The 15158-nt window shown below is 43.8% G+C and overlaps 1 long non-coding RNA gene across 2 annotated transcripts in view; it reads left to right on the top strand.

Moving 5' to 3' along the window:
- Positions 1-10624: 10624 nt before the first annotated feature.
- LOC143373966 (uncharacterized) overlaps positions 10625-15158 on the top strand; it is a 307099-nt gene continuing 302565 nt past the window's right edge. For both annotated transcript variants that reach the window (XR_013086576.1, XR_013086578.1), the window contains exon 1: positions 10625-11904. This is a non-coding gene — a long non-coding RNA (uncharacterized LOC143373966). The remainder of the gene's footprint in view (positions 11905-15158) is intronic.

The following is a 15158-nucleotide window of genomic DNA, read 5'->3' as shown; positions in this document are numbered from 1 at the left end:
GCCGTCCCTGTGTTGGCCCTCCTTAACTGCCTGTAAAATTTGTACCGTTATGAATTTCGATCTAAAATTTTACCTGGTTATTTTCGAGATGCTGTGGGATGGAAATATGGAAAAACATTTGTTTTCATCTTTAAACCGGGAAGTACCCTTAAGGGGTTACGCCACCCTGAGGCGCTCGAAACAGCACTAAACTAGACGAATTTTTTTTACTGATACTATGAGGTTGAAAATTATTTATTTTCCTCTTATGGGTAGAGCATGTATTAGTGCATATATTGTATAAATACTGTACAAAAATATTAAAAAATGACCGAGTTATTTGTTCTCCCGCGAAGCTCGTCCGCCGTTACACGCGTGACTAACCTAACAAATTATAACGAACATGTTCGTCTGAAATCAAAAACCCGATAATTTTCGTGTTCCTTAATAAAATACCTACGATGTAGCATAGGGATTTGAGAAAAAAAAATTTATTGCGCAAATGAGAGCAAAGTGAAAAAAATTATACGTTTTTCACATGAAAAAACGAATTTAAACCATTAATTATATACGAATGGGGTATAGGATGGAAAAACTGATAAGCTACATCGTAGATAATACCATTAAGAATATGCGTGCTAAGTTTGAACTCAATCGGACAAATAGTTTCGGAGATATTTGATAGGTCATCTTTGAAAATGTAGTTTCGAGAAAAACGCAAAAGAAGAAAAGTAGAATGCTCGCTACCTGCTGCGGAATATCGACATCCGCGCCTCGTCGAAAGCCTATAACTCGGCTATTTGGGGGAATTTTTGCGTCTACAATGACTTAAATTATTCTCAAAACTTCACGTAATAAGAAAACGCAAAGGAAAAAAAATCGTGTTTTCAAAACTTTCAGGGTGGCTTAACCCCTTAAACACATTACGAAGAGTAAAATGAATAAATACTGCGGCTCCCTCTCCCGTCACTGTTAGTCTCCACTCCGCCATCGAGCAATATTCTCAGGAGACATCGAATAACGCGAGGTACTTCTGATTTTCCCATCAAACAAAACAAGACCTATGGTCCATATCGGATGATAAGCCGCAGCGCGGGCGATCTTCGAAGCAGCGCCGCGAGAACCGCGAACAAAGCGTCCCCGTCTAATTCGAGGTACAGCAAAGTTAGCGCGATGACGATCAAAGTCGGTCACTCAAGGCTCCTGCGGGCCCCGGCGAAGTCAGACTCATCGGAAGAAGGGGTCCATTAAAATAACGAGCGCGCGGGCGCGCCGTTTCTGGCGTAAACAGGGTAGCAAGAACACGAAAGAAGAGTCTGGGAAATACCTTGGCAGATTGGTAGATAGGGAGTGTGTGAGTGCGAACACCCTCATAAGAAGGATTTGTACGATAGAAGGGAGCAAGGCACTGGGGAAATAAGGTAATACCTACGGCTTTGTCTCGATCGAGGGCAAGAAGAGCCGTTGCTAAGGGGGCGCCGGTGGGGGAGAGGGAGGGCAAAGGACACAGGGGTTGCATCGCCTTATTCCCCCGCCCTGCAACGATGCACTTTCTTTCCTTCCTTGCTTCTTCGTGTCCTTTATTACGCCGAAAGGAGAGCGCGCAGGCCATACGGCTATCGCGCCGGTATCAAACTAAAATTACACCCTCGCACGGCAATGCGAGGGGGAGGGGGAGGGGGAGGGGGTGGGATGGCACGGGGAAGAAGTTCCGAGCGACGTCGAAGCCGGCTGCGGAAAAATTCCGGGCCGCCGAACACGAAGAATGGGAATTCCCATCGCGGTGGCGCTGTCAAGAGGGGGGGGGGAGGGGAGGGGCGGGTGGGGGTAGTTGAGGGTAGGACCTCGAGATGGGAAGCATAACCTGCGATGCATTTTCCACCGTTGTTCTGGCGGACGCGAAATCCTCCGCGAGGCCCCCGCTGCCGCCGAGATTCATTCGTAGCAGAACAAGAGCCGCGGAATTCTTTGGGCGAAAGCTTTTATACGGAATACACGTTCCGGGCGAAGTATAAAACTGGGGATTCTATGGCGAGCTTTACATACCGCGGCCATTCTATTGGAAAAACTAATTACTTCCTCCTTAAGTAAGATCTCGTTGACGTCGAAGACAGAATACGTCTGCGGCGGAGGGACCGTTCTGGGCGATAGTTCTCGGTGCTTGCGGCGCGCACTGGTCCACTCGTTTTCATGCTGACGGGTTCATTCAATCACGTGAAAATAGTAACGAGGATGGAGGTGATCGTGGTGGTAATAGATTTCGTATTGCATAGCCGATGCTTCGATACACGTGCTTCTAATGAGCGGGTCGTGTTTGAGTTTTGAGCCATGGTTCGTCACTCAGTTTGAATCATAAGGTTTCGGCAAGAATAAGCGTATATTGTATCGAATACGTTGCTTGCTATTCAAAGTGTAAGAGAGTGTTTCACGTAAAAGTTAAACAGATTTTATGGGGTGATGGAGATGCAGAGATTGCTTCCCAAAAGTCATTCTTCTACAGTGATCGTAGTCATGTCTTTGGTACTGGTGCTTTTAAACTCAATTCAACAATATATAGTACATATTTTATTGTTAAATTGACTGTTCTACAGAAAGAACTTTTTAGTCGCAAGATTCTCGAGCTTTGTGGAAATGAAAATGGAACGCTTGAAAGGATGTGATTTATTTAATTGAGGAGTTGAAATGGTAAAGGATGTAAGTGGCAAGAAAATAAAAAATAATTTTTCCAGTGGAAATGGATGTGAATTCCACGCGGAAAAATCGAAAGCAAGATTGGCTAAAATCGAAAGTGCCAACTTCGCTGTGGTGAAAAACAAAGAAAATGCTAGTAATTTTCGCGGCCGTAATCTTTTTCCTTCCCTCTGAATCTGTAAAAGTTCATAGCGTTCAAGTGATAAACGATGTCAGTGTCAAAATGAGCAGACACGCGTTTTTTGTTTCGACTGGAATTTTTAACTTCTGGCACTTGCATCGTTTACCATTTCAACTCCTCAATTAATAGGTAACTAATATTTGTTAATAAAATATTGGTTTCGTAGTTAATTGAAGAGTATTTAGCGCAGTGTAGGAAGATCCATAGAAACGGTTCAGTTAGTGAGAATTTTAAAGATTTTTCTCTGTGCAAAGTATAATGGTTTTTAGATGCAATTTTCTCTGTTATCAATTTTTGTCTTCAACATGTTAGCTTGCATTTGTCAAGAAAAGGAGATAACATTGTGTCCCTGCATGGTGAGACTCATATTCTGATCAAATTTTTCACACATTTTTCACTTATACTAGGGTGGAACGAAAAAAATCAAAATTATGTGATTGTTTTCTAATAGTGAAAGAAACTGGCCTTTAATGATTCAGATTAAGCTCTCAAAAGCTAGATTCTGTCAAAAAAAATTGAGGTGTCGCACAAACCTTGAAGTAGGTATTAGGTAACTTTTTGTTTTTTAAACACATTTTTAAAGTTTTGTACGTGCTAATTTTTTTATATACGTTTTCATTTGTCGATTCAATATATCGTCACTCCTTCAACCGTAACAGCTTTCTTCAGTTCTTGGATAGCAGTCAGATAGGATACACGGCTAGGAAATCTAAAGAATAAGTTCTTTTTTTAAAAAAAAGAAGAGCTATCGCATGATAAAATAAAATTCATAAGATCAATGAAAACAATCATTTTTAACTGACTCGTGGCACCTCAAAACATTTATCGCAGAAGTTCAGATTTTGACAGCTTAAATACCATTATAAGATGCAACTTTTGCCAACTATTAGAAGTTATGAATAATAAAAAAAAATTCTGCCCCTATATTTCGTTCCGCCCTATTAGCCAATGAGGGAAATGGTGTGACCTTTCGAACGCGATATTTTGCACGCGTAGACTATCAGAAATAGCTGTCACCCCGATATAACTCGGATGACAGTTGCAATTTTTACGAAAGCAATAAATTATATCTCACAAGAAAAATAATTTAACCCCGGTACGCATAGAACGATATATGCAGACGAAGATCCACTGGACGTACTTAATGAAACCGGGGAGTATTAATAACGGTTGCGGTTATCGAGTCGTTGAGGTATCGCGGTAACGAGCAGCCAAAGTTCCGTGCAAAATTTAAGAGCTCCATCACTTTCGGTTTACATGCGAAAGCGATGCATAGCCGAGGACACGAAGATAATCCAGACGGCGGAAGTATGTCGGTGTTCTGAACCTCATGGCAAAAGCTCCGCTTTTGCTTCCCCGCCCTTCTACCCCTCCTCTATGTGTTCACTCCCCAGTTTAGGGCATACTGGCCTCCTCCTCTCCCCGGTCTAATGTCTTAATCTTTCGTGTGTGAAGAATTGGGCTGGGTCAAATGAAATTTGCATAGTCGTTACCAGCCCGCCTTTACGAGGGGTTGTTCCGTCGATCCGCCTTAGGCCCTCTTGGCTCCGAGGAAAGAAGACACCCAACACGGTGATCCGTTTGATTGCTACAGAGAACATTCCGTAGCCGGTATACACGAAGTGCCGCCTTCAAAACGAGGGGCAAATACAATCTCGTGCAACATCGAAGCAGAGTCGTACAGTAGATGGGGTCGAAACGAGCGAGACTCGATGATCGGGGATAAAGAGAGGAATGGTGGGTGGGCAGGCTTAAGTAGCTGTAACCGTGAACTTTATTCTTATGCATCCAGCATTCGGTCCGCCGGAACAGTTCGTCTAGAATCCAATGACACATCTGAAGCCGGAATATCGAATACTTTTAATAATCAAAGGTCTGCTGGAACGAAGGGGAAGACACTCCGCGATCCTCCAGCCGCATTTAAATTGCAAATGTCGTCAAACTGTAGCTCTTAGCTCGTCGTTACAGATGCATTCGTTGGAGGTACAAGCTGTAGGAGCAATATAGGCGCTGGTAAATTACAAGAGTTTGCATTCAGGCCAAACGTTCGCAGCTATCCAGTTACTTTTCAATTGGTTAAAGTATCCAGGAATTGCTGCAGTGTCCCTGATCGATCTTTAATAAACGTCTCCCTCGGATAAGGATCCACGGCGGTGTATAGGAGGTGGGGCCTTGAAGTCGCTTAGGTGTAGAGAAGGAGAAGTGCAGGAATAACGTAGAACGCGTTGGCTAGGTCAGGAAGTTCAGGAGCCACAGAGCCGATAAGAGCTTGCCAGCGATGCCCGTTAACGACTATGTAAATTGACGAGTCTATTTATTCTAGTCGTCGTATCGAGACTTCGTCAGATGAAGACATCGCCGGCCAATTTCTCAGGATCGCGCTTTCCGCCGGCTCCAGCAATTACGTTAATCCCGCGCCACCCCTCCGATTGTTCCACATACAGCCTCCCATTCGTCGCGGCCCGTTTCTCTCTAATTGATATTAACCGCGCTGCACATACCGCCCCCCCTTCTGCTCCCGTCGTATTTCCCCCCATTTATATGTCTCTTCTCTCCGTCTGGACCGTCATAACGTACACGCTCTAGGTCCCAACGAAATCGCAAATAAATTTAGTGGCCGCGAAATTGCTTCTTCGGCGGATACTCGATAAGAGAGTGGGCTATCATAACGCGCTGTCCGACCATTTTATTGCAATGCTAAAGTAGGTATTGATCCGAATCCAAGAGAATCACGAACTAAGGTGCTCGACGACCATCGATCCGTCGTGGAGAAAGAGAAGGAGGAGGTGAAGGAGAAAGAGGAGGGTAATCATTTTCCGTGTCCTCCTGCTCCTCCTCCTCCTCCTGCTCCTCCTCTACGTCTTCCGTCGGTTATCCGAATTGGGTTCGAGGGGGTCTCGTAGCAAAGTTGGGGACTAGGAGAGGACACAAACACCTCCTTTCGGGTGTTGAGAAGGAGAAGGGATCGGTAGGCCCTGGATGGCGAGGAGAGAATTGCTTTCTCTCTCAGTTTGGAATGAGAGGATGCATGAGAGACTGCTCCAGACCGTGGAGAGCGGAGTGAGGGTGCTGCCTTGGGGTTCATTATTCAGGGCTATTGATTTCCATCCACCCCCTACCATCAGCCCACCCAACACCACCAGCGACCAAGAGGAAAAGAGAACGAAGGGAAGGACGAGGGAGATGGGACCAGAAAGAGATTGACGGGTGGCCGTCCTCTTTCTTTCTCTGTCCTTCTATCTTCCCTTCCCTTCCCACCCACTATTTCTGTATCCTTCTGGTTACCTCCTTTCCTTCCCTCTCTCTTTTCCTCTCCGCAACTTTTCCCTGCCCGCTACATCACTCCGCGTATTAACTAACATGCACTTATGCCAAGTGCTTCCCCGTAACGAGTAGAAAACTTCCATCGACTGCCTTCTTTCAGGTATAGAGTCGATCGGTTTATTCCCTGAACCATGAACTCACCGCATCTTCGATCGAGTAAGTTATCCTTTATGCATTGCACGGACCCGGGCGAAGGGATTGTCTAGTCACACGAGAACAACTGCGTGTATTAAGAAACATGGTATGACGACGATTCGCTGCTGCGAAAAAAATTTGCTAGGAAATTGGGGATACCAGGAACATTTGTCGGATAATTTTCAAGCAAAATGGTAACACATACTGATCGAACTATTCCCCAAACTTGTTGAAACCTTACGAAACTTTCACAGTGTTCAAGATATTAGTGGAAGTAGGTAAACACAGGCTACTCTTTAAAAGATGGTTTTACACTTAAAAGTTCTAGTTTAAAATTTAGACTTTTTGAATAAGCCCCTTGCTTTATTAATTACCTATTGCATAGCAGCCAGAAAACACGCTGCACCTTAAAAAATTTGCATGTTATTTGACATTCTAGCGAATGATGAATTATTTAAAAATCATTTAGCCATTTGCGAAATATCTGAGGTAAATAACTGACTCGAATATTTTAGAGTACTCTTTACCATAAATATTATAAATATTAGTCGATTAAGCCTTCATTTAAGTAATGTAACTGCAGGTAGGAAATCAGGGGTGGTGAAATCGAGTTGTTTAAATGATATCTGGGTCGAATGTTTGAAAAGAGTGGGAAAGCAATGTGTAGTTGATGCAATATATTATTAGAGTTGAGATAGGAATGATACAGGAGGGAATTTGTTCTCGGAATAACAGTAATATATTATCTTAAAGACGGCGACATAAAACGCGTAAGAACAAAAGATCGGCGACTAGCCAAGCATGTATATTTCAGTACGAGTTCCCGCGTTTCTTTTCCTGCAAAGCTGGCGTTAACCAACAGATATTTCTTCCACTAGATGCTCCCTTTAATCTCTTGATTGATTGGTCGCACTGCGTGTGTTACATTCATTCGCTGTGCCCTAGGATTCAGAAATGCTCCATGAAAATTCCTATTTGAGTGAAAATTGAACGCATGTGGAAATGCTCGTTGGCGGAGTGTGAAATTGGCAAATGTATACCGTTTAAAATATACAGGAAGGAGATTGTAGCCATCGTTTCGTTCACCAGTCGATAAAATATTAACATTATAATTGAATACTGCGAGTTAAATATTACAAGTTCAAATACGTATTACAGGTTGCTATAAATATTTACTTATTACGCGTTGTCATTCTGCGGTCCTGGTTTGTTGCTTTTCCCCAGGGTGTTTTAAAACAAGGCTAACAAACTTTTATTTTCAATAGTAATATTTCCAGTCATTTGCTCCCATTTAAAAGTAAAATTTCAGCTGCTCGGTGTGAAGAAACGCGAGAGCAGTGTTTTTTAACCTAAGAAGAAATACTTTTAGTGTCGTAGAACTGGTGTGTCGTAATATGATTCGTGAACATTTTAAAAGTTAGTTTAACGACAAATGTTTATTAAGATTTTATATTTGTGTGAATGAGCACTGTGAAGTCTGTATGTTTGTAAGTAACCTCTTCTCGAATGCACCTGTATATTATAGTAATTGCTGTCCACTTAGTAGTACTTGCCCAATAATATAAAGTTACGAAACGCTTCTTGCACAGAGCGCAAACACTACCAAACTTGCTGAGATGAAACCTTGAAGTAGTCGCTTTTATGCAGGATCGCGGAGCGTTGTACAGTGTGTGCACGCTCCGAGCTCTTTACGTTACCAGACCGATTTCTTAATGGACCGTTGAAAAAACGGTAGTGTGAAAGGGGCCATGGGGCACAACTTCCATCGAAAGTTTCGAGCTGTAACGACGATCCGAAGGAACTTTCGAGTTTTCTCTTTGAAATCTCTCGCGGTTTCCCGTCTGTGAGAAATCACCTTAAGGATCAGGGGTATCACTGCGAGAGGGATACTGGTGCGATCTTTATCCAGCGGTCGAGTTTTCTTGCAGGGGTGGGCAAAAAATTACGAAGGAATGGTATTCGCGAGAAAAACGTAATCGATTGTAAGCCAACGGTTTCCGTGCGTCGCGATGTCACTTGATTTTGGAACGATAACGATATCTTATCAGCAGTTTAAATTGAAAAGCAGCAAATGCATCGAAGGTGGCTTGCGTTGAAAGTATATTCATTTTCGGAGTACAACGAGCTGTACGTTCGTTTCCGTTTGAACTTTGCAAATATTATACATAAATTTAAATGCAGTTTATGAATAAAGTGAACACATTACTGGTACGAGAGTAGCTGTCAAAAATATTGCTGATATTGTATTTAATGCCACGAGTACATGCCAGTAGACAGAGATGGCAAAAGTAATAGAACAAGTGTGAAAGTTATTCATATTATCATTTCTCGGTAGAGAAATGGCAAACCTTTTAGATATCTCTAAAATATTTTAGAGATATCTAAAACTATAGATAAAACTATAGATAAAAGAATTTAGTCTCTAAAATATATCTCTAACCTTATAGATATCTCTACTTGTACTTGTTTTTTTTTTAAATTTCTTTTTGCCTTTAATATTACAAGTGCTGCGTCAGAATTTAGTCTCTAAAATATATCTCTAACCTTTTAGAGATATCTAACCTTTTAGATATCTCTATAGAGAAAAGAACTATAGATAAAAGAATTTAGTCTCTAAAATATATCTCTAACCTTTTAGATATCTCTACTTGTACGTGTTTTTTTTTTTAATTTCTTTTTGCCTTTAATATTACAAGTGCTGCGTCAGAATTTAGTCTCTAAAATATATCTCTAACCTTTTAGAGATATCTAACCTTTTAGATATCTCTATAGACAAAAGAACTATAGATAAAAGAATTTAGTCTCTAAAATATATCTCTAACCTTTTAGATATCTCTACTTGTACTTGTTTTTTTTTAAATTTCTTTTTGCCTTTAATATTACAAGTGCTGCGTTAGAATTTAGTCTGTAAAATATATCTCTAACCTTTTAGAGATATCTAACCTTTTAGATATCTCTATAGACAAAAGAACTATAGATAAAAGAATTTAGTCTCTAAAATATATCTCTAACCTTTTAGATATCTCTACTTGTACTTGTTTTTTTTTAAATTTCTTTTTGCCTTTAATATTACAAGTGCTGCGTTAGAATTTAGTCTGTAAAATATATCTCTAACCTTTTAGAGATATCTAACCTTTTAGATATCTCTATAGACAAAAGAACTATAGATAAAAGAATTTAGTCTCTAAAATATATCTCTAACCTTTTAGATATCTCTACTTGTACGTGTTTTTTTTTTAATTTCTTTTTGCCTTTAATATTACAAGTGCTGCGTCAGAATTTAGTCTCTAAAATATATCTCTAACCTTTTAGAGATATCTAACCTTTTAGATATCTCTATAGACAAAAGAACTATAGATAAAAGAATTTAGTCTCTAAAATATATCTCTAACCTTTTAGATATCTCTACTTGTACTTGTTTTTTTTTAAATTTCTTTTTGCCTTTAATATTACAAGTGCTGCGTTAGAATTTAGTCTGTAAAATATATCTCTAACCTTTTAGAGATATCTAAAAGGTTAGAGATATATTTTAGAGACTAAATTCTTTTATCTATAGTTCTTTTGTCTATAGAGATATCTAAAAGGTTAGAGATATATTTTACAGACTAAATTCTGACGCAGCACTTGTAATATTAAAGTCAAAAAGAAATTAAAAAAAAAAACAAGTTCGAATGAAGCACCACGAAGAGTGCTCCAAATCTACTTCTACAGTGACTAAACAGCGGTTAAGTATGGGCAAACATTATACACCGCAGCATATAATACAATGTTATTTTACGGTAGATGCAGGTAGGTATAGAGAAAATCAAACCACCAATTCAACTCCGAAAAGCGACTACCTTCCATAGCTAATTCCCTTACTTCGAACACGTCACCGATGCTGCTGGCAAACAACGAAATTACCTTCATTTTTGCGAGAAATCTGTTACAGCGTGGTATCGAAACGCAGCGATATCCGCGTCTCTACCCCGAAGGGTTGGCCGCATGCATATCTGCGCGAGCGCGCGCGCGTGCGTTTGCTCTGCTTGACCATGTGCAACGTCGCGAAACGTAAAACTCCATTAAGTGTCACCTCCTCCGTCGACGGTTAAACCGTTACTCGGCCTGTGGTCGTGGAGTAGAATCGAGTCGAACCATCAACGTAGGCGGATGGGATATATAGGCGACCGGCAGTATACCAGCACAGAGGGGTATACAGTGGTAGTGTGCCTATAGGGATTGCAGCGCCGCGGGCGCCGGCGCGAAACGCTCGCTCGCGAGACCACCTCCGCGTGGTGGGCTCGTGACGTCAGCTATCCTCAGTGTGCGGAGAGCGACCGCAGTGTACACCATCTCCACGTTTTGGCAAAGAAGGCAGCGTCGTTACACAGTGAACGAGTTCTCCTCACGTCTTACTAATCAGCTGGATACCCAGCGGTGTTTACAACGCGACCCTCCTCTGCCTTCTCCATTCTCGGGTTCACCTTTTTTTTTCTGGCCGGGGGAAAGACGTGGACCAAACTGAACGAACGGATCCAATCTAGCCAAACTTGAGCGCGCTGGAGACGATCGTAGTCTTATCACGGGAACGTCACAGTCGGGCTCCTCTCCGCAGGTGGCCAACCGGATCGGTTGTCACCTTGACTCGCAGGTGACGAACTTCCTCCTTGATGAGTACTAAAACGTCGACAAGGAGCACGGTCGGTAGCCACGCGGTTGACGCTCTCACCGGCGGTACCAGCATCTCCGTAGGGGCTGACACCTAGCACGAGGAGCGTTTGCTGCGTAGGTAGCGGAAAGACGATTCCAGAGGGACCATCCTCCCTGTGTGGTGATTGTGCTGTTGTTGTTTGTTGTTCTTGTTATTCCTGGTTGGTGATACACGTGCCCCCCGCCCTGGTGTTATCGAGTACTGGCTGCGCGTCCCTGCGTATCGAGATTGTCCTTTCAAAGGGGTAGATGTATAGCATCCCAGTAACCGTTCCTCTGGTTCTCAAGTGTCTCGTGGTGTGTTAGCTTGGTTACCTGCAAGACCGCGTCGCGAAGTCAGGGGAACAGTGCCGAGGCTCTCTGCGAGTACAGTTCTGTCCGGGTGATCGTCTGCGCGAGATTGACGGCACGTGGATTCAGATCCGATTGTTCCTAGATCACGTGGTCGTCGGACTGCTACCGGCGGCGCTTTCGCGATACTCACGGATGTTCCTCACGTTGATACGTGTCCAGCGCGATCTGCTCGACAGGCGGGAGTTCTCTCAGTGCTCAGTGAATTTTTATTGAATGATCAAGTGAGTGAAAGAAGGAAGACTGCAAGTGATATTTCCGTCCTGCTCCCGGGAACCGCGACGCGCGTGTATCACGTTCATGACGCGGATAGAAGGAGAGGGATGACGGTGCATCATCTTTGTGCTGCAGACACTGTCGAAGAAGACGAAGAAGACTCGTGAACTGGGAAGACGACGATCGTTTCTAATCGAACGAGACACGAGTACCGTCTCGTGGCTTGCGATTCTTCGTAGGATTCCTGGGATCCGCAAGTTCGCGGAATTAAACAGGCAGCGTGGAGCGCTCGGCGATCGTGTGGCCGCGCGCCGCGGACCTCTACCATTATCAACCAGGTAAACACTTTTCTAGAAGCAAATCTTTCCACCCAATACTCATTCACAATATGTACGCGCCACCGATATGAGGTGCGACCGTCTCCCACGTACACCGCACAGTTCCGAGCACAGTCCCATTGCTCCGAAAGTACCTTGTCAGAAGGAACGTCCGTTTTATAATATTTAACACAATTTCTGTGCTTTCGACTTTGAATTCTCAGATCATCCCCCGATCATCCCAGATTTCAAAGTATTCTCTGAAAATCATGATTAACAGTAGAAATATATGTAAGAGAATGCGGGGTTTCAGATTGACGTTAATCTGTAGCTCGTGGGCCGGTGGGATTTTAATATTCGCAGGTTCGTTTAAATTGTATATTTTCTGCCTGCGCAATAAGACGACGACGCGCACTTTCCAAAAAGACGGCGAAGAACTTCTTGCGGTATGTCGAGCCATTCTTCAGTGACTAGAGCCGCGAGCTTTCGCCGCTTCCAGGGTGCATTCTTGTACCACCGCTGGTCCCGCCGAGCATATTCCAAGTATGCTCAATAGGATTCATATCCGGTGACAAAGGGCCTGCTATTTTTCCGTGACGTCGCGTGTATCCATCGTTTTTGTACGAAGCACATCTCCTGGAAGTCAGAAAGGTAGTTCACTGTACGAATACCGCCAGCACGTGACGGTTGTCGCGATGCTTTTTCGCTGTTACGTAGTCGCGCAATAATGGGATCACTTTAAACGTTTATAATAAAGGCACAGTACGCGGAACTTCCTCCCAGAAATGTATGTATTAACGGAGCACCTTCCTAGTGAATAATCTTTCAATATTTACAAACACAATGCGACGTAGCCCAGTTTCAACGCGAGTCCTGCCATAGAATTTGGAAAGCGTACAACGATAACAGGCGCTATCGATTTCATTTTAATTTGAACGAACGATTCCGTGTCGCTACGCCGTCTGCCTGGGAAATGATTGCTTGAGGTTAGATTTAATATCCACGACTATACCAGGTTGACAATCTTTTGGAGAACTTCTATTTGCTCCATTCAGTTTTAATTCTGACTTCAGCGTCGTACTAATTGTTTGCTCGACTGGTGTAGGTATATTAACTGAGAATTAGCTTGGTTGAACATATTTTTAAGAAGGCATTCGATTCCTTGCTTAAATGTTCTCCAAGGCGGGTGCTTTTATCTCGCAGCATAATGGATTCTTTCGCACGAAGCGGTAGTGGTTGGTACAAGAGAAACCAAACGAATCGCGGAGGAGGGCGATTAAATTTTTGCGTCTTCGTGGTCGCGCACGGGGTCTGTGCCCGGTACCACTTGAGTTTTGGTTTTGGCAGCGCTTCCAAATGTATTTCCCCCTGTATTTGCAATCGAGGCAGGTTACAGCCTGACCCGAATCCTTAAGCCAGACCACGGTCACGGGATGCCTCGACGAGCAGGCACGTAGTAACCTACACGCCAGGCTGTGCCAGGAGCGTTTTCCTACCTCTCTCTTTATTCCTTTCTTTTCCTTGGCCCTTGCCTAAAACTTTTCCCCTAGCCGGCCACCCCTACCACCTTTGCTTTGGGTTTTGCAAGGATACGCTCGATATGCGAATACAGGGGTCCCGATATTATACTAGCTGAACAACACTTGTTGTCTGCGTCGGGTGCAGGAAAGAACCCCCGAAGTAAAGCCTCCAGCAGCTGAAATTTCGCCGATGAAAATTAAACTGTTCCTTCCCTCCCCTGTTGCAAGAGCGGAGAGCAGTGCATGGGAGGGGCTGGTAAAATGTTTCGCGGGAAATGTCTGGCGGAATTGCACGTAGCGCAGGGATGAATGCCCTAAATTCATGAGGCGAGGCTAATTAATAGGGACAGATATCTGATGCGGAAGACGATGTAAAGTGGGAGTGCCGTGGCACTGGCCTTCGTCTCGATAGCAGGATCTGTTTGCAACCACCCTCTTTCTCGTGTTTTAACGTATTCCGGTGTAACGCCTCGCAGGGTCCTTAGTATTCCGGTCGGATTTCGAACGCGATGTTGGTAAAGAGTCGCACTTGTTGGCATCCGTGAGCACGAGGATGTTGGACGTGGGACGCGGAGGAATCGGTGGGGAATCGGTGGTAGTAGCAGGGTGAGGATCGCACTCAGAGGGACACTGGAAAGCGAAGCCAATGCGCGGCGGTCAGCTCGGACGGTCCCCCAGGAGATTTCTGGACCGCAGTCCTAAATCAGGTTTCATTCCCTCGGCGAGTCTCCGTCGCCTCAACCCCTCCGACCCCGTCCGAACCTGGCCGCGATATACCGAACAAAGCGAACGAACAGCTCGCTACAATTCCTTTTTTCTGCGCCCGGCAATTTTCTCCTACGTGCCTGGATAGCATCGTGCGCGCGAGCGGAAAATAACCCGAAATAAGAAAATACTCCGGCGGCATGGGGCACACGTTCGAAGGCAGAGAAGGAGAGGGCGACGACGGATTCGTGCCCCGTTCCAGTTCAATTTTTCGAAATCGATCGGAGAAGATTGTCGCCCCAGTGGAACGGTGTCTGTCGAGGCATCATATCGCGTGTGAACGTGCTAAGTCGAAGGTAACGAGTCGGCGATAGGGGAAACAGGCCGAAGGGGACGATCGTTCGACCGAGAGATCTGCGCTAGGCACATGCATTATCGTAAACGATATCGCCCTCAGCCAGACACTGGTTACACACACTTGCACCTTACACACGCTACCGGGCGTGTATGCAAGATGAGGCGGGTACACGTTTAGCGGATGTGTACGAGAGGGTGGTACACGAACGGTGTTAGGCGTTTTGTCGTCTAGTCCTCTGCAAACAACTTGCCTGCCGCGTCTGAGTCTTATCCATGGCTCCAAGAATGAGTAGGTATCATCTGCATATTTATAATTTCACCTTCCCTTCGTGCTGCAGATTTCGTATGCAGCGACGCCGATACCTTTTTCGCACGTGCAATTTTTTAAATTACGCTCGTCGTTTCGTGCATAGGTAAATATGCATGTCGAGTGGCACTTGTGAGTCCTGTGACCAGTAGTGAATTTGAAATTTACATCGTATTAACCGTTGAAATGACAGGTAACTGCGACATTAAATGACACTTCGCTCCGCGAGGGAAATATTACAATACGTGCATCTTTTAAAGGGAGAAATTTTAAAGATCGTTTGGCATTGTTATAACGTAGTCATTGTATGGTGGAATTTGAAATTTCAATCGTTTCATTTTCAATCTCGATTCAACATGTAAAGTAAATTTGAATTGTCGTAATAC

This window comes from Andrena cerasifolii, chromosome 10 (genome assembly GCF_050908995.1).
Source record: "Andrena cerasifolii isolate SP2316 chromosome 10, iyAndCera1_principal, whole genome shotgun sequence".
Classification (NCBI taxonomy): domain Eukaryota; kingdom Metazoa; phylum Arthropoda; class Insecta; order Hymenoptera; family Andrenidae; genus Andrena; species Andrena cerasifolii.
The sequence above is the reverse complement of the archived record's forward strand: the minus strand, read 5'-3'. Positions and strand labels throughout refer to the sequence as shown.